Source organism: Larus michahellis, chromosome 2 (genome assembly GCF_964199755.1).
Source record: "Larus michahellis chromosome 2, bLarMic1.1, whole genome shotgun sequence".
In the NCBI taxonomy this organism is placed as follows: Eukaryota; Metazoa; Chordata; class Aves; order Charadriiformes; family Laridae; genus Larus; species Larus michahellis.
In genome coordinates this window covers 176,480-197,544 of record NC_133897.1, presented here as the reverse complement: position 1 = coordinate 197,544, position 21,065 = coordinate 176,480, and the positions used below count along the sequence as shown (strand labels likewise).

Genomic DNA, 21,065 nt, shown 5'->3' with positions numbered 1-21,065 from the left:
AGTTACTCACTTTCAGCACTCAGCCCGTACGAACTCCCTTCCTCATCCCTCTTGGCTTGCTGTGCTTCTTCCACTTCACTCAAACTCTCTTCAGTACTTCTTCAAATCAATCTTTGAAAGTGTACGCCATAAATATCTTCCACTGGATATTCACAAAATATTTTTCCTTTTCTTTTCCCGTGACGATTGTCACAGTACAGCAGACTCGTGGTCCACCAAACCCAGCGTCCACGTCCCCCCAGGAGTTACTTGGCTCCTTCAGAGAGCACACAGATATGCAAATACAGGATAACAGCGCTTGGTACAGGCCAGTTTGGAGTTTGAAATATCACACACGCTGCAAAGCTCCCCCCAGGCCCGCTCCCGACACCCGCTAGTGCTGTTCATGTCACCGCACAGATCCCAGGCCCGGGCAGCGCCCGCCGCCCCGCCCGGCACCGCCCGGCGACGCTCCCGCACCCGGCCCCGGGCTCTGCCGCGGCCGGGCGGCCCCGGGGGCGGCCGCACCCTCCCACCGGCACCGGCACCGGCCCCGCCGCCAGGTGGGTCCGCGGGGCGGAGCGGGCGGCCGCCGCCACCGCTGCCAGATGGGCCGGGGCTTTGTGGCGGAGCCCGACCCGCCTGACGGCCGGGGCCGGACAGAGCGGGGCCGGGGCCGCTCCTGCCGCTGCCGGGCGGGCGGGCGGAGGCGCTGTGGCGGCGGGTTAGGGCGCTGCGATAGTAACGGGGGCTGTGGCGGCGGGTGAGGGGCGCGGTGGCGGCAGGGGGCGGTGGCGAGTGAGGGGCGCTACGGCAGCGGGAGGGCGACGCGCTGGGTGAGGGCCGCTGTGGCGGCGGGGGCTGCGGCGGGTGAGGGGCGCTCTGGAGGCGGGTTGGGGAGCTATGACGGGGGGCTCTGGCGGCGGGTGAGGGGCGCCGGGTGGCGCGGGGGGCTCTGTCGGCGAGTTGGAGCGCTGTGGCAGTGAGGGGGCTGTGGCGGGCGAGGGGAGCCGTGGCGGTGAGGGGGGCTGTGAAGGGGCTGTGGCGGAGAGGGGAACTGTGAGGGGGGACTATGGCGCCGGGGCTTGGTGGTGGCAGGGGGCTGGGGCACGCTGTGGCGGCGGACCCGCATCCCGTCCGACTCTCTCCCGAGCCCGCCCCGGACGCCGCCGGCGGGCGGGAGCGAGCTTTCCAGAGGCGGCAGGGTCGGGAAAGGTGCGGACACTGCCCCCGCCCGGCCGCGGGAGGAGCTCCACGCCGCGCCGCCCCCGCAGGGCTGGGAAGCGGGCGCAGTGGCCGTGGCTACGCCGTGCTCTCGTCGCCGAAGCGGCGTTAAAACGGGGTCGGTGGGAGCGCGGCGGAGACGGAGGAGCGATCGTTCTCGCACCGAGACGCTCTGCCCCGGCGCTGCGGGCAGCCCGTCCCGGCACCGCGCTGCCGCTCCTGCGCGGGCGGCGAGCGACGCGCTCTTTGCAGACGGTCCCTGCGCCGCTCTCTGCAGCGCCGCGCAGGCGCCCGGCACTGGGTCGGCGGCCCCGGCGCGAGCGGGAGAGCGGCGCGGCGGGGAGGAGCATGGACGGGACGGTGAGCCTTGCCCCGAGTCCCGCCGCCCCGGGCTGCCGCCCGCTCGGCCCCGCGGCGGCACTTGCCGTGGCCTTGCTGCGGGCAACCTGCGGGAGCTCTGGCTGCGGGACACCTGCGCCCGGGCACTGCACCCCGCCAGCGGCACCTCCGGGCTGGGCGCGGACCCCGGGCACTGGCGCTGCCGCCGCCCCGGACCCCGGGAAACGGGCAGAGTCCGGGAAGCGGGCCCAGCGCCCCCGCTGTGCCGCCCGGCCGTGCCCCCTCCCGTGTCCCCTTCCGCGGCGCTCCGCTGCCGCCGCTCGGCTCCCCACGGAGCCGGGGGCTGGAACCCCCCGACGGCTGGCGCGCCGCTCTCCCCCTTCTTCCCGTCGGACTCGGCCCCCGCCGGTTGTCCCAGCGTGTGCTCCCGAATCGGCCCAGCAGTGGTGGCTTTGCTGCCGTGCAGGGACTCAGCTGGCCCGGAGAGGCAGGCAGAGAGGGGAAGCCCAGTACTCATTTACCACTCCAAAAAGTGGACTGCAGGCCCTCTCGGGCTGAATTTCCTGGGGGAGACACCAGCCCTCGTCTGGAGTGGCCCAGCCTACCCTGGCATGGTCCTCTGGAGAGGAGGGTCCTCTTCTTAACGCCCTGTCCCTGGAGACACTCCACGCCCCACTACTGTCCTGCGACTAACTGACAGCAGTCTCCAGTGCTCCAGGAAAAAAATAACCTTCATGCAGGCAATAGCACCTTTTGAGAGAGAGTATTTGTCTTGCTCCCTCTAAGCTGCCCCTCATCTTTGTTTTCAGAGGGAGATGCATAGTCCCAGATACTCTCTCAGGACACACTGATCCGTATCTGTAGGAGACTAATGCTCTGCATCGCCTTCCAGAAGATCTTGACTTCGCATACAGGCAGACCATCTCAATTGGGCACCACAAGCTTGTTGCTGGAGATTGCTGCTTCCTCCCTCCTGGTACCTGAGGCCTGAACTCTTCCGTTTCCTCTATCAGCATGGCCTGTGGAGAGACCCTGTCTGCAAGTTGCTGCTGGGAAAGACTGAGGTAGAAATTGAACGGAGGACTGAGGAGAAAGCAGGATTACTCAGCAGTTAGCATGATCTGGGGGTGTATTTGTGCGCTACCCTGGTCTAGTGGTGTCAGTACTACCCTTCTTGGAGGGACTGACTTCGTACTACTGCCCATCCAGGGGAGTCTTGCAGCTTCTGAAAAGAACCAGTTCCTTGGCGCTGCATCAGGCGCAATCAACAGCCTACTGTTTACCATGGGGACACCACCATGAGAAACCAGCCCTTCTTCCCTGGCAGAATCCCCTGCCCTCTCTGTGAGGAAGAAACTCCCAGCCTGGCCTTGCCCCTGAGGCAGGGTGAGGGTGAGATTCATTGTCAGCCTGCGGTTGCCTCCTTTTCCACAGTGCTGTAGTGATGTTTCTTTCTGTACCTCATGCACTCTCCTGGCCCAGCCCTTCTCACTTGCACTGCCTCCGTTGCTGTGTTTTGCCTCAGCCACTGCTTTCCCGGAGTCTGTCCTTCCTTGACTTTAGCTCTATTTTAGCATAATTCACCATGATCTTCTTTCTGCCCTTTGTTCTTCCCTTGTTTTGACCCTGCGAGACTTCAAGCCTTGTTACTGTCCCCAATGGAGTTGTCCGCTCTTGTGCGGACCAGAACTGCCTAGACTGGTGCGGTCATGCTCATATTTCCCTGTCTTGCCTGTCCATTCTTTGAGCAGTTGCTTCTAACTGCGTGACTAGGTATGAACTTACACCTGTGAGTGCTGGTGTTCACATCTGTTCTTTACTTCATCAGCTACAGTAGAGAGCTGTTCAGAAGCAGCAGTGCTTTGTATACACAGGTGCAGCTGGCTTAGCTCTTCCCAAGGAGCAGCTCCCTTTCCCTTCTTACCCCGGCTCATCTCTGGGACCTGCCGTGCATATGCAGACACTGAAGCTGCTTGATGATACTGTAAATCTGTGGGATCATTAGTTCTCCCAGTCTGCAACACTCTCGCCATCCTACCAGGACAGCTAACAATTCCTGATGAAATGCTAGAGTATTCTGATAGCCTTTAAGGATTTGATTTTTTTAAGAATGAAAGCAAGCTCACTTGGTTAAAGTGTCTGAACTGGCCTTCTTTCCCAAGGGTTACCAGAGACATCTGATGGTAGAAGCATCTATGCAAGAACATCTGTGTAAGAAGATACTATTGCTTCTTGGTTAGGCCAGGCAAATTCCAGGGATCCCTTCCAATCTTAACCACCCTATGCCTCAATGTGTTGACAGGTTATAGGCAAGTGGTGTACTTTCTTCATTTTTTTTCTCCAGTCTCCCCACATACAAGCTGGCTCCCTTCTGTAAGTTGAATAGCCTGTAAGGATGGCCTAGTGCCTGGGCAAAAGTACTGTCTTGGCAACATGGACATACATCTGTGTGCAGTTGTCTGTAGAGAAGTCCCTAATCACTATGTCAGTTGCATCTTTTCTTTCTTGCTTTTTGCCTCTTTTTTTGTTTATTTTGGGTTTTTTTTTAAGTTGTGCTGCTTATGAAGTGCCACATGGGTTGGTGCTGTTTTAGGAAATTTTAATTTATATTGTATATTACTTCCGTTTCACTCACTACATACTTATTCTTTTCAGAGCTGGATCCAAATGCATCCTCAGCCTGCTGTCTTTGACCTGAAGCAGGAACAGCTCTATGAGAATATCTGCTACTAATTCATCATGACGTAATACCTGGTCTCCTGCCCCATCCTGTTTCTTCTTGGTCTATACACATGAGACTCTGCGTGTTCATCAGCCACCTAGTCTGGTACAGGTAGGTTTTATCCCTTCGAAAAATGACCTGTTCTAGGTGGGAAGAATGTGTCTGTGACTTGTATTGGGACTGGAAAACGTTTGCCTTTGGTCATATGGGAAATGTTATTTTGTGAAATAAGCCCTGAACTGGCTGCTTGCTATTGCGTGCCTAAGCTCATCCTTTTACTAGCCAACTACTTCTGTGATCGTTTCTGCTAGTGCTGGCAGGCGGGTGCTGATTAGGCAGAGTAGACTGGCTCAGAGCAATTAATGTTAGAGAATGCAGTTGCGAAGGGCAGGCCTAATAGAGGAAAGAATGAAGAGGAGTAGTAGTAGCAGGTATTCTTTGTGGTAATTCATTGCTCCATTAGCTACAAGTAAATGTGATTAGTTCTTGTCAGATGGTTATTGATTTGTAGGGTTACCATGCTTCTCACAGCAGGTTTAAATTAGCATGGTAAACTTCCCAGCTGGTAGACTTCTCCAGTACCTGCTGCTGTTGGATATGCATTGGTCATCTTCACGATAAGGGACTAAAATCTGCCACTCAGGTCTTTATTTTCTACCATTAGTTCTGTTCTTCTTGTTGCTTCTACTGGTGAATATCCACCTGTTTCCATCTGTCTTTTTTCCCAGTCAGTACACACTATGCCTGTAAGGGACTTTGTTTTTCCCACAACTGGATCAGTGCCTTTTCACCTCTTACAGCCTGCACAGGTCACTTCACTGGTAGCGCAAATTGTCTGGTAGAAGAATACATTCCATTTTGCGTTGGAAATAAATAGCCTAGGTTATAACTTTTGTAATATTTTAAAACAAATTAGGCTTGTTACTGTCATCTGATTTTAACAACTGTATTGCCTAGCCTGGTGCAGCGCAGTTATGTACTTTGCCCAGTGCCTGCTACGAAAAGCCAGTGCTGGCATTTTGCTTGCGGCTGAGCTAGGGAAGGTCTGTTACAGAGACATACCAGTACTTGTCTACCAATCATAACTTACATGAATTTAAGAACTGTGTTGCACTGAGTCAGACCAAAGTATCCTGTCTCTGACTAGTAATGGATATGTGGAAAAGGAATAGGAAAATGAGGCAAATGCTGAGTCTTTTTTTTTTTCCTTCCACATACCTTTTAAGTTTTTGCAGCCATGTAATTATGGAGTCAGCAGTTTGGAGTAAACAGCGTTTGAAAATCCCCCAGATTCTTAGATCTGCCGTTTCAATGTTGGAAGGAGTTGTTCCAGTTTTCTGTGATTGGCTTTTCCGTGATTATGTTTTCTGTCACTCTTCTGTCCTTTTCTGTTTGGTTAAATTTTCTCTTGGACTTTGACTACAGGGAGGACTATAGGACCATTCACTTTGGCATATTCCTAAAGGTAGTGGGTACCTGTATCCAGCTCGCAGCTGTTGCTGAGTAAGGGTCTGTCTTTTAGAAAGGCAGTTTGGTAGTTCTCCTCATTCAGGTTCCACATGACAGAAGACATAGAGGTATTTGGCAGAGGGAGAGATCAGACAAAAAGGGGGTGACTGCAGATGCTTGGCAAAAGAAATTGGAAGTAAGGACAACGAGAATAATAACCTGCTAAGCAGGATGCTTTTGTGATTTTTTTTTTTTTTTTTTTTTTTACTTGTTTTTGCACTTGTGGATGATGTTGGGTTCAAGATGACCACGGGATGCCAGGAAGCAAATGTGGCAAAAGGCTTTTTCTAGTTGACATCTAAGAAAGTTTCTTTCTTCTTCAGTTCTGACACCCCATTCCATTTCCTTCCGTTCATGTGACTATCACATGCCATGTTCTGTATGCTAACTTGTTAAGAACCCGTTGATGTTAACGTGGAATATGTTTGCTAACGTATGTTACTAACCCTTGCTAGAATCAGAAGAGTGTATGTATTAAAACTGCTTTAACTTTTTGATGAAAGGTAAGGTGTTGACTTTAACCTTCAGTACTCTTAATCACTTGGAGCTCACTCTTCTTTCAGTGCAATATTGTCACAGTGGTTTCCAAACAGAACGCTTGGGCTAAAACCTGGAGTTTGCTGGTCTCTCCTTAAATTGAATAGCATTCCAGAATGCTTCTCTGTAAAGGTGTAGTTTGAGGAATTGAATGGTTCTAAATTTAAAACGTAAAGGATTAAGAGTTCTGGTATGATACCACAGGAGTTATGCAATTTTTTCATTTATACAGAAGTGTCCTAAGGGCATAGAAACAAGCAAACAACTACAACTTGCATGCTTTTTCTTCTGCCCCACGGAGTTATTGCTGTGTTCTCCATACTGCTTTCATAATGTAGACAATGGCTAGTAGGTCTTGTTGAGGAAATGTTACTCGGAGGTCATCAAGTGAGGTATGTCTGATTTTCATGAATTGAAAGCCTGAGATGCCCTGTCCAATGTTTCTGATAATCACTGAGTAAACATGAAAGTAACGGTGATATGGTCATTCTTGTACCTGGATATATTGATAGCACTAGCACTACAATGCTGGAAAGGGTCCCATGAATTTTATGGAAAGCTGTTTTGATCTTCTTTCCATTTTTTTAAAAATCTCTTTATTCATTGGTTCCAGTGTTGGAGAGACAAACTCCCCATCTTTTCCTCTATGGCCTCTGATAGTCCAATAGCCTTTACTATTTTGTACTCTTGTCGTAATGATGATGTCTGTATTTGTCTATGGTAGTTTTCCAAAGCTAGGGGTAGAAACCGTTCTCTTTGAACATAACCACCACCATGGCTTAAATGAAGCCCTTAGCTAGACTGAAGAGTTTGCCTGGTCCAAGAATGTCAGTTTCAGAGTCTAATCAACATTGTGTATCTTACTTTTTACCCTGAAATTTGGCACACTTATTCTCTGCCTGTGAATGAATTTTAAAAGGATTTGTTTAAAGGCAGTTCAGCTCCTTTCAAGATCCTAAACTGCAGAGAAGAAAATACAATTTACCAATCATATTTTTTTTAATTTTATAGCCACAGCTATTGCACTGAAGTGGGAAATCGTATAAACTTAACTTTTGATAAGCATGTGGCCTTTGATTTGCAAACGTGTTTTTGATGATGTGAAAGAAATTAGACTTCATTTGGTGAAATTGCAAGGCCTAACAAGGTCTGACATTCAAAATTTATAAATCCATGATTTTTAAAATTTTAAACCAGTCATTTTTCCCTGGCAGAATATGTCTGAATCATGGCAACTGCAGAATTTACAGTTAAAAGGTGATGTCTGTATGGAGAGCAAGAGCTGCGTTTGCAGCTGTTAGGTCAGTGAGGAATGATTTTTAAATGTAACTTGTAGATAATTTTTTAAAGCTTTCCATTTCCATGGTAGAGAAGGGACTTACTGTAAGGTTACTTAAGGTTTTTTTAATTCTTTTTTTTTTTCTTCTTTGAGATCATAAGGATAACCACACAGTAACTGAGCTGGCTGGTATGCTGATCAGGCTCTATGTGGACAGTGGCCGGTACGAGTAGATGCAGGAAAAGGTGCAAAGCTCAGTCAGTGTGTGGTTCATAGAACGATAGAATGGTTTGAGTGGGACCTTCAAAGATTATAGGGTCTCACCACCCTCATCATAAAAAAAACATGTTCCTTATGTCCAGTCTAAACCTACCCTCTTTCAGTGTAAAACTGTTGCCCCTCGACCTATCCCTGCAGGCCTTGATAAAAAGTCTCTCTCCATCTTTCTTATAAGCCCCCTTTAAGTACTGAAAGGCTGCAATAAAATTTCCTCAGAGTGTGAAGAACCCCAACTCTCTCAGCCTTTCTTCGTAGCAGAGGTGTTACAGCCCTTTGATAATTTTCATGGCCCTCCTCTGGACCTGCTTCAGCAGGTCCATGTCTGTCTTGTACGGTGGACTGCAGAGCTGGATACAGGTGGTGTCTCACCAGAGCAGAGTAGGGAAGAATCGTCTCGCTTGACCTGCTTGCCATGCTTCTTCTGATGCGATTGGCTTTCTGGGCTGCTAGCACACACTGCTGGCTTATGTGTAATTTTTCATCTACCAATATCCCCAAGTTCTTCTCTGCAGAGCTGCTCTCAATCAATTAATCCCCCAGCCTGTACTGGTTGGTAATGGTGATCACCCTGACCCAGGTGCAGGACCTTGCACTTGGCCTTGTTGAACTTTATGAGGTTCACATAGGTCCCTTCTCTCTAGCCTATCAACTGCACCACTCAGCATGGTGTCACCTGCAAACATGCTAAGGGTGCCCTCAATACCACTGTCTATTTATTTATCTATCTACTCTGAGGGTGGCTAGACACTGGAACAAGTTGCTGAGAGAAGCTGTGGATGCCTCATCCCTGGAGGTGTTCAAGGCCAGGTTGGATGGGGCTTGGAGCAACCTGGGCTGGTGGGAGGTGTCCCTGCCCAGGGCAGGGGGTGGCACTGGGTGGGCTTTAAGGTCCCTTCCAACCCAAACCATTCTGTGATTCTATGATTCTGTGTCATTAATAAAGATATTGAACAGTACCGGTCTTGATATGGACCCCTGGGGGACACCATTTGATACTCATCTCCATTTGGACATGGAGGTAGCAGCTGTTTAAAGACGTTTTTCTTAGAGCACAAGAACTATTAATTCCCATGTGCAAGAAATCATGTGAGGAAGGTGGGAAACCAGCACGGCTAAGCAATGACCTCCTGGTCAAACCGAAACTCAAGAGGGAAATGCATAGGCAGTGGAAGCAGGAACACGCATCCTGGGAATAATATAGGGATACTGCCCAGGAATGTGGCAATGGGATCAGGAAGGCTAAGGCACAACTGAAGTTAAATTTGGCAAGGGATGTGAAGAATAGTAATAAGGGTTTCTACAGGTACACTAGTCAGACAAGGAAGACAAAATAAATTGTACCCTCCAATAAATGTGGTGAGGAATCTGGTGACAACAGACGTGGGGAAGGCTGAAGTACTCAACAACTTCCCCCCCCTCAGTTTTCACTAGCAATCGCTCTTCCCAAATCTCTTGAGTCCCTGAATCTCAAGGCAGGGACTGGGGGGAATGAAGTCCCACCCATCGTAGGAGAAGATCAGGTTCTAGGCCATCTGAGGAACAGAAGTCCATGGGACCTGATTAAATGCATGCCAGGGTCCTGAGGGAACTGGCCGATGGTGAATCCTATCTCTCCCCAGTAATCTGTATTCATCAAGAACATCCTGCGATTGTAGAAGCCAAAGTCCTGGTGTCAGCAGCAGCCATGAAGCCAGATGTTGATCTGTGTGATCATAGTTGTTTACAGATTAATGGATCTTATGGCTAAAAGAGACTTGTGGATCACCTGACACCTGTATTTTACTGAGCACTAACGGACTTCCATCTGTCCTTACTGTGGGCTGTATACCTTCCAGAAAGACAAACCGCAGTTTGGTTAGCTATTGTAAATTAAAAATGGAATACAGTGCCTGTAGAGCCTCTATCAGTGGAGGGTTAAGAACTTAGACAAATATCTGTTAAGAAGGGTTTTGGGTGGTCAATACTGACTTGGGGCAAGGAAGGATTTGAAGATCTTCTAATGGCCATGCTAGCCCCTCTACTTTGATTCTGTAAATATCTTGTTTGTGACAGCTAGACTATCCTGAGGGCAGGGGGTGGAGGTTTTAGCAGCGTGAGCTGTGCCTATGTAGGAGAGTCACTGTAACTGCCTGTTAGGAGTGGGATTCCCCCCACCCCTCCCCGCTCCATGCTCCTAACTGACATGTGCTGTGTGGTGACGATTTGTGGCGTAGTTTGTCTCATGACGGCTTTTCTCCACTGGCTCTTGTTCTGTCTTTTTTCTATTTAATTTAAAAGCTTTTATCAATTGGGATTTTGTGAATGTTTGTACTTACATTGAATGTACTTAAATGTCATCATCACGTTTATCTCTCAACTTTGTTTAGTTCATTAAACATGTTGTATTATTTAAATCTTTCACGGACAACATTTTTCAAACTTCTGAATTGTTTTTGGCGCTACTTTATTCAGTGTTCTGACATGGACTTCTCTAGTGATTGAAGTACATAGAGAAAATCATCCTACTATCCTTGCTTCCCCCTTCATAAATCCAAGGGTTCCTTTGGCTCTCTTTGCCACAGTGTGGCACAGGTAGTTCAGTTTGAGTTGTTTACCCATTGTGGTCCCTACCTCCTTTTCAGATTTTCCACTCTCCAACCAAGACATTGCTTTAGGGGGATGTTTTCCATTCTTCATTCTTAGATCGGTCCTTGCCTTTAAACACACACTTTGAATGAATCCATCTTAATAAGATGTCTTGATCCAACAGTTCAGTCCTGCACTCCAGTTCATTAGAGGTGACTTTTTATTAATTTCCATGTGCTGAATGACACTGTTGAATGTTGTCTGACGAGTTACTAACCCTCCCTGTAAAGGTACCTTCACTTTTGATTACATTTACTGTTTAATTTGTGCCAGCAAATTGGGGACATTATTGATATTTCATAGCGCTTATTTGTAATCAGAAAAAAAAAATCTAATAATACCCAGTCATCTCTCTAGAATGGTCTTTCAAATCCCTCATGATTAATGCTAGGCAATAAGCTGCCCCTCACAGAAGGATCCTGTTAGTTTCCAGTAGTGCCTGGCTTTTGTTCTGTGGGCTTTGTTCGTTATAAACTTTCTCATTGTTCTCTTAATATTTAACATTACAGCTCTGGATATTCTTGTATGAATGAAAGAATCTAGTCCTGGGGTCTCTGTATATAGTTTATAAGTAATTCTGGTGCCATTTTTGTGCTTGGTAGTCCAGATCTAGCTTTGGAAGGAAGCAAACCAGTGGGCACTGCCAAGAATGCTATCACTAGGTCTCCCTGGGATCCACTGGTATGCATAGACCAGCTAGGGCCCAAGGCAGTGTGGTGGAACATGTGAGACATCTGCTGTCATAACTTTTCTGTGGCCTATCTGGTACTTCTTCGCTCTGCCATCCTCTGAAGCATACAGTGGTATGTGGCCATTTGACATGTAAAGATTTTGCTGTGTGGCTTACAAGGTCAAGAAAAACTTAAGGTCTTCTTTCTTAAGGATGCTCCTTACCTAGTTGACCCCTTTCTACATCTTCAGTGTCTCTCGGCAAGTCCTATGCCAGTTAGTGCCCCAGGCTGACTATTCTGCATGAAAAAGCTTTTGTTGATTTTGAGTTTGTTGCCCTCTGGTCCTCTAGCTCTTCTGTTACAAGATAACGTGCTCCTGGTTTTGTCTCAGTGCTAATCTTAATTCTGTACGTTTTCCTACCCCCCTGCAATTCTGCACATTTTTCTACCCCCCACCAAGCACTCTTTTTTTGCGGTTCCTCTTCATAAGAGAATTCTTTTGTACCTAGTCTTTCCATGTGTGTGTCTTTATTAATTCTGCTGTATACTTTTTGGAGATGTGACCAGCACTGGCTGCAATATGATAAAAGCAGGAGAGAACTGATGACTGATACCATGTTCTGTAATATCTTCTGTCAGGCTCTTCATAACTCCTTCAAATTTTATTTTCAGAGTGAATGCTTCTGGCAAGCACTGCAGCCATCCTCATCTGTTAGTATATTTAACACTGTCAATTGCACGTGAAGTTGTAATTAGTGGAGTCCTGTCTCTTGTTCAAACATTGGCATCTAAGCATGACATTGCAGATAAGGAGTCAGCATTTCTTCTGTAGAGGCAAATGGTACCCCATGGGTCTGTTAGGTTCCTATTCTATTATCTGTTATCTGTTGTGCCCCTTTTTTATTAGGATTAAAATTCTTTGACGGGTCATGTCAGTAAGAGTGGGCCTGTCAGTGTATTGTACTTAAGTGTTTTGAAAATGCTCTCAGGAAGGTTTCTAAAGAATGTAAAAGCATAAAAACACAAAAGGGAAGCATATAGTCAATAAGGAAAATTCCTCATAAGCAGTAAGGGAAAGTAGGAAGGCACAGAATGGTTGGGGTTGGAAGGGACCTGTGGAGGTCATCTTGTCCAACTCCCCTGCTCAGGCAGAGCTGGATGCCCAGGACCATGTTCAGGCAGCCACTGAACATCTCCAAGCTGGGAGACTCCACAACCTGTCTGGGCAACCTATTCTAGTGCTCAGTCACCCTCACTGTAAAATAGTGTTTGCTGATGTGCCAAGGGAACCTCCTGTGTTGCGGCCCACTGCCTCTGGTCCTGTCACTGGGCACCACTGAAAAGAGCCTGGCTGCATCCTCTTTGCGCTCTCCCTTCAGGTATTTATATACATTAATAAGATCCCCTCCAAGCCTTCTCCTCTCAAGGCTAAACAGTCCCAGCATTCTTGGCCCTTCCGCATAGGGGATATGCTCCAGTCCCTTCATCATCTTTGTGGCCCTTTATTGGACTCTCCTCCAGTATGTCCGTGTCTCTCTTGCGCTGGACAAGCGCAGCCCTGGGCACAGTATTCCAGCTGTGGTCTCGCTAGTGCTGAGCAGAGGGGAAGGATCACCTCCTTTGACCTGCTGGCAGTACTTTATCTCATGCAGCCCAGAATACCACGCACCTTCTTTGCAGCAAGGGCATGCTGCTGGCTGGTCTTCAACTTGGTGTCCATGAGGACCCTCATGTCCTTTTCTGACAAGCTGTTCCAGCTGAGTGGCCCCCAGCATATACTGGTGCCTGGGGTTGTTCCTTCCCAAGTGCAGGATTTTGCACTTCCCTTTCTTGAACTTCATGAGGAAATCTTAAGCGTATGCAGAAAGTGAGAGTACACCTCTTCTTCATTAAGTTTATGCCGGCAGGACGTTTTCAGTGCAAAGGGGATAATAAGTAAATGGAGGAAGTGCTAAAGAAAACCACACAGAGACACAAACCTGCTAGTCAAGGGATAATGGATACAAAAACCAAAAGTATACTTTCACTAATTGACGAGCCATTAAGAAACTACAGGCATAACTTTGGAGGCGACTAACCTGAACTAGTGGAATCCCTGGTCCCTGGAGCTGCTGGAGGTGGTGGCTGCAGAAAACAAATAAATGTTCAGTTTCTGTAATGGAAGGAGTGCCTTTTTGGTTCCCCGTTGGTGATCAGTGTATGATGAATGATTTCTAAACAGGTAAATAATGAAGCAACATAATTAGCCGATAATGTGACATTATTCAGTGCAGTAGAACCTAAACCTGTCTCTTAAGATTGGGGAAGAGTGTTTCAAAACTGGATAATAACATGGCAGAATAAATTTAAGGTTGATGAATTCATAGGTAAAGTGGGTAGAGAAAATAAGCCCAGCAATACAGCAACATTGTTGTCAAAATTATCTCTTTTGGCTCAGGAAAGAAATCTTAGCATCTTTATAGATAGTTCTCTGCAAACATGAGCTTAGCAGAAGTGATTCAAATGGAAAATTCGATACTAGATATTACAGGAAAAGAATTAACAAAACTGAAGTTATTGGTATAATAATGTATAAATCCATGGTTCAGCTATGTCCTGAAAAGTGAATGCAGTTCTGTGTCCCTTAAGATAAGTAATACTAGAAGAATTCTAGAAAAAGTGATAAGGATAGTGAGAGGTGGAGAGGTTTCCATCAGAGGAGGTATGTGAGAATTCTTTACAAAAATGATAGATGGAGGTGACCAGTCACCATGGAGGAAAGGCAGGTTGCTATTTATAGAACATACGGACATAGGATGAAATTATCAGACAACAGTCTTAAAACAAACACAAAGGTTTGGTGGTTTTTTTTCAGCTCATACCAAATTAGACTGTAGCATTTATTACTAAAAGATGTTTCAGCTGTCTATGGCGTAGAGGGGTTCAAACACAGGTATTAGAGAAGTCCATTGCTCGCTATTAAATGTGGTAGTTCAGGCTCAGGATGTTAGTAAACCACAGCTGTTAGAAACTGGAAGGCCTTACAAGGGGAATACATATGTCTTGTTTTTTGCAATAATAGTGTTGTGGGTATGGTGCTCTACCCATATCGTAAAAAAGTTTTAATGTACAGGGTATGTTTATTACAATACCTGATATAGTTGTAAAAAAGAAAATCACAAGATTTTATTTTTTTAATTTTATTTCTTATAGTCTTTTTTTGAGCATCTGGTACTAACTGTTGGCTAAGTGGAGCTGATGGTGTGAGAAATGTGAATTTTTCCACAGTTTTGTTTTGCTTTTTTTCCACAGTTTTGTTTTGTTGAGGATAATAAATGATAAAAGCTTCTTTTATTCCAGGTGTCAGTCATTGTTGTTAAAAAACTTTAAAGGAAAAAAAGAAAGAGGTTAAATAGTTCAGCTGAAACTCCTTTCCCCATCTTTGACTTTGCTATTTCTTTCGTGTATTAGCCCTCTGAACTATATAGGCTTCCTGTGCCTGTATGAGTCTTTTGTACTGATTTAAAATTGAATATAAACATACTTTGTTTATATTTATAGAGTATACTTTGGATGGGAAGAAAAGTGAAGATAGAACTTTTTTTGAAAATAGATTTTCACCAAAAGGACGTAAAACTTCAGAAGCCCAATTATGTTTTTCTTAGTAAGTCATGTAGTGGGTGTTCTGCATGGTGTGGGTAGATGGGGTCCTTGGAAGCAGGTGGTAAATTCAGGGTTTTCTTTGAGTTTCCTGCAAGGATGAAGGTGCCTTGGAAAGAAGCAGAACACAGATGTCTCAGATTATACCATCCAGTAGGCCTGGGTGGTATGGGGTGGGAGAGTTCCCGTTCTGGATTCACAGAATTAAGAGAAAAGTTTAATGGGAGAGTTATGCTGCTGTGTTGGGAGTGTTGTGCGTAGCAGAGTCCCCTCACTTTTAATTTGAAAAACAAACCTAGCAAGTACCAACCAAAACCACTACTTAAAAGAGAAAATTGAAATGAAACCCTCTGAAAATCTATCGCTCAATTCAGATGAAAAGAGTGGGAAATTCTCAAGTATTTTAGCAAGGATCTATCAGCACTTAATGCTACTCTGACGACTTACTTGCTGTTTAGATTGCACTGTCATGTGTGACTTCTTGTCTTTTCTTTCCTCTGCTTTCCCTCCTTGGGCTGCTCTGTGGAGGCCTGTTCCACACAGCACACTTGGACTCTCCTGTGCTCCATTTCTACTGCACAGGGTGTTGTTCCTGTGCAGCACTGCTCCTTGCTGGAGCTGAGAGCTAAATATTTCTTTGCATCAGCATAGTAAAGACATTTGAGCGCATGCTGAAGCACTCAGCTTAGGGAAGAGTCAAAAGGCAGAGGAGCAGTGGTGGGCTGGGAAGCGGTGCTGTGAAAATGGTAGGAAAATTAGGAAAAGAATAAATGATCGAGGAAGGATTAGGGAGCTCTGGTGCATGACCAGAGTTCTGGAGGTGGGCTTCAGGGTTGTTTTGAGATGAAATGCAGATTAGGAAATGAAAAACAGCTAGCTGCAGAATATGCAAAAAGTATTGGGGAAAAGAGCTGTACATATGGAGAGCTTTCGTTATCCAGGACAGCTTATCCTCTTTTGCCTGTCTGCCACCCACTCTTGCTCCCACTGGGGGAGGTGGGGGGGGGGGAAGGTAGGAAAAGGAAATGGTGGGAAGTGGTTTCAGTTTCTTTGCGGAGAACATTTTGGCTTCGGGAAGGGAGCTGTATGTGGTGGCTGGTCAGGAGGAACCTGCCTTGACCCTGAGAACTTGGCTTTTGGAGATCCTCACTTTTTTTATTGTCATGGTATCAGAACTTGCAATTGTGGAGAGACATACTGTTATGCAAATTAGAACACACATTAATATTATGCATTGTCTTTTTGAAAGACATTTAATCCCTCAATAAAAGTATTACAAATTACGGTGGGTAATAATCTTACAGTTATGATTATATTATGAAGTACTTGCTTATTTTCTCTGTAAGTACTTCAGGTCACGTCTTATTTACAGACTTGCAGTCTAGTTCCTTCAAGCACCTGTAGGTTATTGCTGAATTTCCCCAGCTCTCCGGGCATGAGTAGAATGGACGGTGGTTCTCCAGCAAAACTGGCAGGAGCCACTTGGTCGTGCTGACATAGCTCGGCCTTGAGCAGCACGCTTGTGAAGGCACCATGCCTCGACTGTACTGCCGTCTCTCACTTCTTTCTCCTGCTCAGCCAAGCGTCCTCAGTGGCTCCTTGTTTGAATGCTGAGCCTGTGTGGACAACACTCATGTGGACATGTCTTCCCTGAGAGGCTGTTGGCACCCCACAGTTTCTCCCTTGCGTTCTGCCATTCAGCAGGGGAATAGCTCCTAGGAACCTCGTACATGGCAGAGGCTGTATGAGACTCTGACCGAATATCCTCTCACCCCATCACATAGCGTTGTTACCATCTAATATAACTTGGCTCGTAACTCTCTGTCCTGCAACTGTTTTTCCTTCTCCTTAATCACTGACAGTGCTGATGTAGATTTTTTTTTTTTTTTGTCTTGCCAGATCTGTGCTCCATCTTAAGTTCTTTCTTGTCCCAATAATTTCTTTGTACATTGTTTATGGGCCTCCTATGTCACTTTCTATTAAATGCTTTCTACGCATCTTTAACTCTTTCCTTGATTGCTTTTCCTTATCCTGGTCTTACTGTGCTTTTCTCCCCATCTTCATGTTTCTGATGACTCTGTTCTTTCTAAAGTTACCCTGACACCTGTGTTTTGGCTTTCTTCTTCATGGCTGTTTCAGGGTACCATCATCAAGTGCCACCTTGCTGCTGCAATAGCATGCATCAGTGGTGCCAGGTTGTCCCTGGCTCATTCACCTGCTTTAGCTCCTGCTTGGTGTGGACAGTCTATGCGCGTTGTTTCTTCCATGTTTCTGAAGACCTTTTTAGGTTTCTTGCTTCCCAAGAGTGTACATCCCATGCAACAAGTGGTCTGCCTGCTCTGCTTTCTAGCTCTCTGAACGCATATTTATTTATATATAATTTTTTGTTCCCAGATCACCAAATAACTTGGATAAAAGCATAGATGACTTGTCCCATCTCCTTGTGACTTATGCAAGCTTAATTAATATTCATTTCCATTTCATACTTTCTCCTGAGTCACTGACAAATATATTACATGATGTTAAGCAGACAGCAGCTCCTATCTGATGATGATTCTTTATTTAGTTGTTATGATTTAGGATTTTATCTCTTTTGACATATATGAAGTATGTGCTGTATTGATTTTTGTGGAGAGTTGAGTATTTTATTCAAAATGTTCCAGGGTACAGCAGATACCCCAACAACGTATACTTCAGTCAGAATCTAGGGTTTCGTTTAACCTGTTGAAATCCCAAGACTGTCCCTTGGGCTTTCTTGATCTTTTTTTTTTTTTTCTACAAAACGCACTCTTCCTAAAGGTCCAGCACTGAGCCAGCATCGTGTAGCAATCTTGCTTTTATTCTTTTTCTGATTATACTGCATTAATCCAAATTAGTTTGTTTCAAATGCCTACAAACACAGGTATTTACAAGTGAATTTTATTGTGAATTTTCTTCAGCTTTCCCGCTTCCTGTTGTAAACATGCTTCCAATTTCTCTGCTTCTTTCTTATCTTTGAAAATATTTAAGTCATGGTTTGACATAAAAGGAATTTATTGATAAAGCTGATTAGGAGGTTCCGACTCTGCCTTGGCTGCTTATTCCTGTTTCTTGTGGTGGTGTTTTTTTTTTTTTTTTTTTTTGCTCCCCTGCATTGTTTTGCTGTAGCAACTTGTGAGACCTGTAAATGAGGCTCACGTTGGTTCTTAACCTGAACAGTATTCTTCACGGAATCACAGAAATTCAGAGCTGGAAGGGACCTCTAGAGATCATCTAGTCCAACTCCCCTGCTAAAGCAGGATTGTGCAGAGCACATCACTCAGGACTGTGTCCAGGCGGGGCTTGAAAGTCTCCAGAGAAGGGGACTCCACAACCTCCCTGGGCAGCCTGTTCCAGTGCTCTGTCACCCTCACTGTAAAGAAGTTTCTTTTCTCATATTTGATCGGAACTTCCTATGTTCCAGCTTGTGCCCATTACCCCTTGTCCTGTCACTGGGAACCACCGAAAAGAGTCTGGCACCATCCTCCTTCAACCCACCCTTTAGATACTTGTCAACGTTAATAAGGTCTCCCCTCAGCCTTCTCTTCTCCAGGCTGAAGAGTCCCAGCTCTCTCAGCCTTCCCTCATCAGGGAGGTGCTCCAATCCCTCCATCATCTTTGTTGCCCTCCGCTGGACTCTCTCCAGTAGTTCCCTGTCTCTCTTGAACTGGGGAGCCCAGAACTGGACACAGTATTCCAGTTGTGGCCTCACCAGTGCAGAGTAGAGGGGCAGAATGACCTCCCTTGACCTGCTGCCCACACTCTTCCCTGTGCAGCCCAGAATTCCGTTGGCTGCCTTGGCGACAAGGGCACATTGCTCGCTCATGGGTAATTTACTGTCTACCAAGACCCCCAGATCCTTTTCTTCAGAGCCGCTTTCCAGCAGGTCCGCCCCTAACCTATACTGGTGCCTGACATTCTTCCTCCCCAGGTGCAGGACCCTGTGCTTGTCCCTGTTGAACTTCCTGAGGTTCTTCTCTGCCCAGCTTTCCAGCCTGTCCAGGTCACGCTGGATGGCAGCACGGCCCTCTGGGGTGTCAGCCACCCCACCCAGTTTGGTATCATCAGCGAACTTGCTGAGCGTACACTCTGTCCCCTCGTCCAGGTCGTTGATGAATACGTTAAACAATACTGGTCCAAGTATTGACCCCTGGGGGACACCACTGGTTACAGGCCTCCAACTCGACCCTGCTCCATTAATCACAACCCTCTGAGTCCTGTCACACAGCCAGCTCTCAACCCACCTCACTGTCCCCTCATCTAGTCCACACTTCCTCAGTTTCCGAAGGAGGATGTTATGAGAGACAGTGTTGAAAGCCTTGCTGAGGTCAAGGTAGATGACATCTGCTACTCTGCCCTCATCCAGCCAACCTGTTATAACATCATAGAAGGCTATGAGATTGGTCAAGCATGATTTACCCTTGGTAAATCCATGTTGACCACTTCCAATAACTTCCTGCTCTTGAATGTGATTGGATATGACATCCAGAACGAGTCGCTCCATTACCTTCCCAGGGATGGAGGTGAGACTAACCGGTTTGTAGTTCCCTGGGCCCTCCTTCCTGCCCTTTTTGAAGACTGGAGTGATATTGGCCTTCCTCCAGTCCTCAGGCACCTCTCCTGTTCCCCATGACCTTTCGAAGATGATGGAGAGTGGCCAAGCAATAACATCTGCCAGCTCTCTCAGCACTTGCAGGTGCATCTTGTCAGGGCCCATGGGCTTATGGATGTCCAGTTTGGCCAAGTGGTCTCTAACCTTCCTCTACTGGGGAAAACTCTTCCTCTCTCTAGACCTTCCCCCTTGCCTCCAGGGTCTGGGATTCATGAGGGACAGCAGCTCTGTCCCAGTATTGCTCTGTCACTTCTAACTTGTCCAGAAATTCTTGAAATGTGAGTAAAACAAGGACTGTGGCCCAGCCAAATACAATGAGACAGTGTTCTTCAGCTGATGCTGCTCTGGGCATAATTGTTGTTCCTGGAGTTTGCTCCGCAGTTTTTTATCACAGCAACTAATTGAAGAGCAGCAGTTTACAAACACCGGTCACTTTGCAACTGTCCATCTCAGTACTTGTTAAATAGTTATGTTATTCAAAATGCTTTTGTGATGTTATGAAGTGATTTCTTGGTTTAAGTTCTGGCACCCTGCATTACAAGTGCATGAAGATGATGTGGTTTATTTGATTAACTGTAGGTGTCTACAGCTGAACTAGTTGTCATAGGTACCTTTTACAGTGAGTAGAGGGTTTGACTCAGCACACTGTAACATAAAGACCTAAACAGATCATACTGTAATCTCCTGAAACATCCCTAAAAGTGCCTCTTTCTCTCCATTGACTGTCAAGGGTGGTCATCTCATAAATATTGCACGCTCCGGCACTGCGTTGAGGTGAAGTCTGCCAATGTCTGTTGTTACCATCTGGCCAGGTTAGAGCCTCGGATCTAACCTCAGTTAAACAAACATACTCACATGGTCAATGGTTTATGGAAGGTTGTATGAACAAACTGGCAAGTTTTTATAAACAGCCTTATGAAAATATTCATATGAAAATATATCAGCTTAGTTTGGCAAGCTATGTTTTTCCATACAATCATTTTGATTAGTGTTAACTATAAAACATTCTTTAGTAGTAGTAATATTTCCTGAGTACTATGGCAGCAGTACTGTTAGACTGTCAGACTTACTGGCTTATAATCAGTTATGTCATTCAGTTCAGTATTCTTAATTATCTGATAGAGCATTAACTTTCTTCCATTCTCTTTTAGTGTTTCAAGATTTCTTAAGTCAATGATAATGGTCTAAGAAATGCACAAATGTTGAATGACAGTATCCAGCTAATAATTTTAACATCTAACTTTAGCACCCTTGTGTAGGAATGGTTGTAGTAATAAGGATTTTGTTACTTTGTCAGCAACATCAACGGTGAGCATCTCCACTCACTTCTTTCTAAATACTTAACAGAATGCTTATTGTCAACCGTTTTGTAAATTCTCTTGATAGTGCATCAATCATTAATTATTTCTAGGAGGACATTTTTGTTATTGAAATACTATTTAAAAATCTTTTTGTATCATCATGGATTTTGGGTCAATTACATTAAGTTCTCTAATTGAATGTTATAGCAGAGACTGCAATGTAAAAGTTGTCAGTATCACTTTTACTATTTATTTTATTGCCTCTTTTCTTATTCTATTGTTACTCTCCCGTATAAAGGAGAATCTTTTTAATTACATTGTTGTTATTTGG

The 21,065-nt window shown here is 45.9% G+C and overlaps 1 protein-coding gene across 8 annotated transcripts in view; it reads left to right on the top strand.

Annotated features, from left to right (window-relative positions):
- The first annotated feature begins 441 nt into the window (after positions 1–441).
- Positions 442–21,065, top strand: part of SMARCD3 (SWI/SNF related BAF chromatin remodeling complex subunit D3) — a 107,019-nt gene continuing 86,395 nt past the window's right edge. Inside the window, exons 1-3 of one of the 8 annotated variants that reach the window (XM_074573710.1) lie at positions 1,252–1,563; positions 2,352–2,606; positions 4,198–4,375. The gene's annotated coding sequence lies outside the window, so the exon portion shown is untranslated. The other 7 variants (XM_074573707.1, XM_074573713.1, XM_074573714.1 and 4 more) reach the window with 7 other exon arrangements.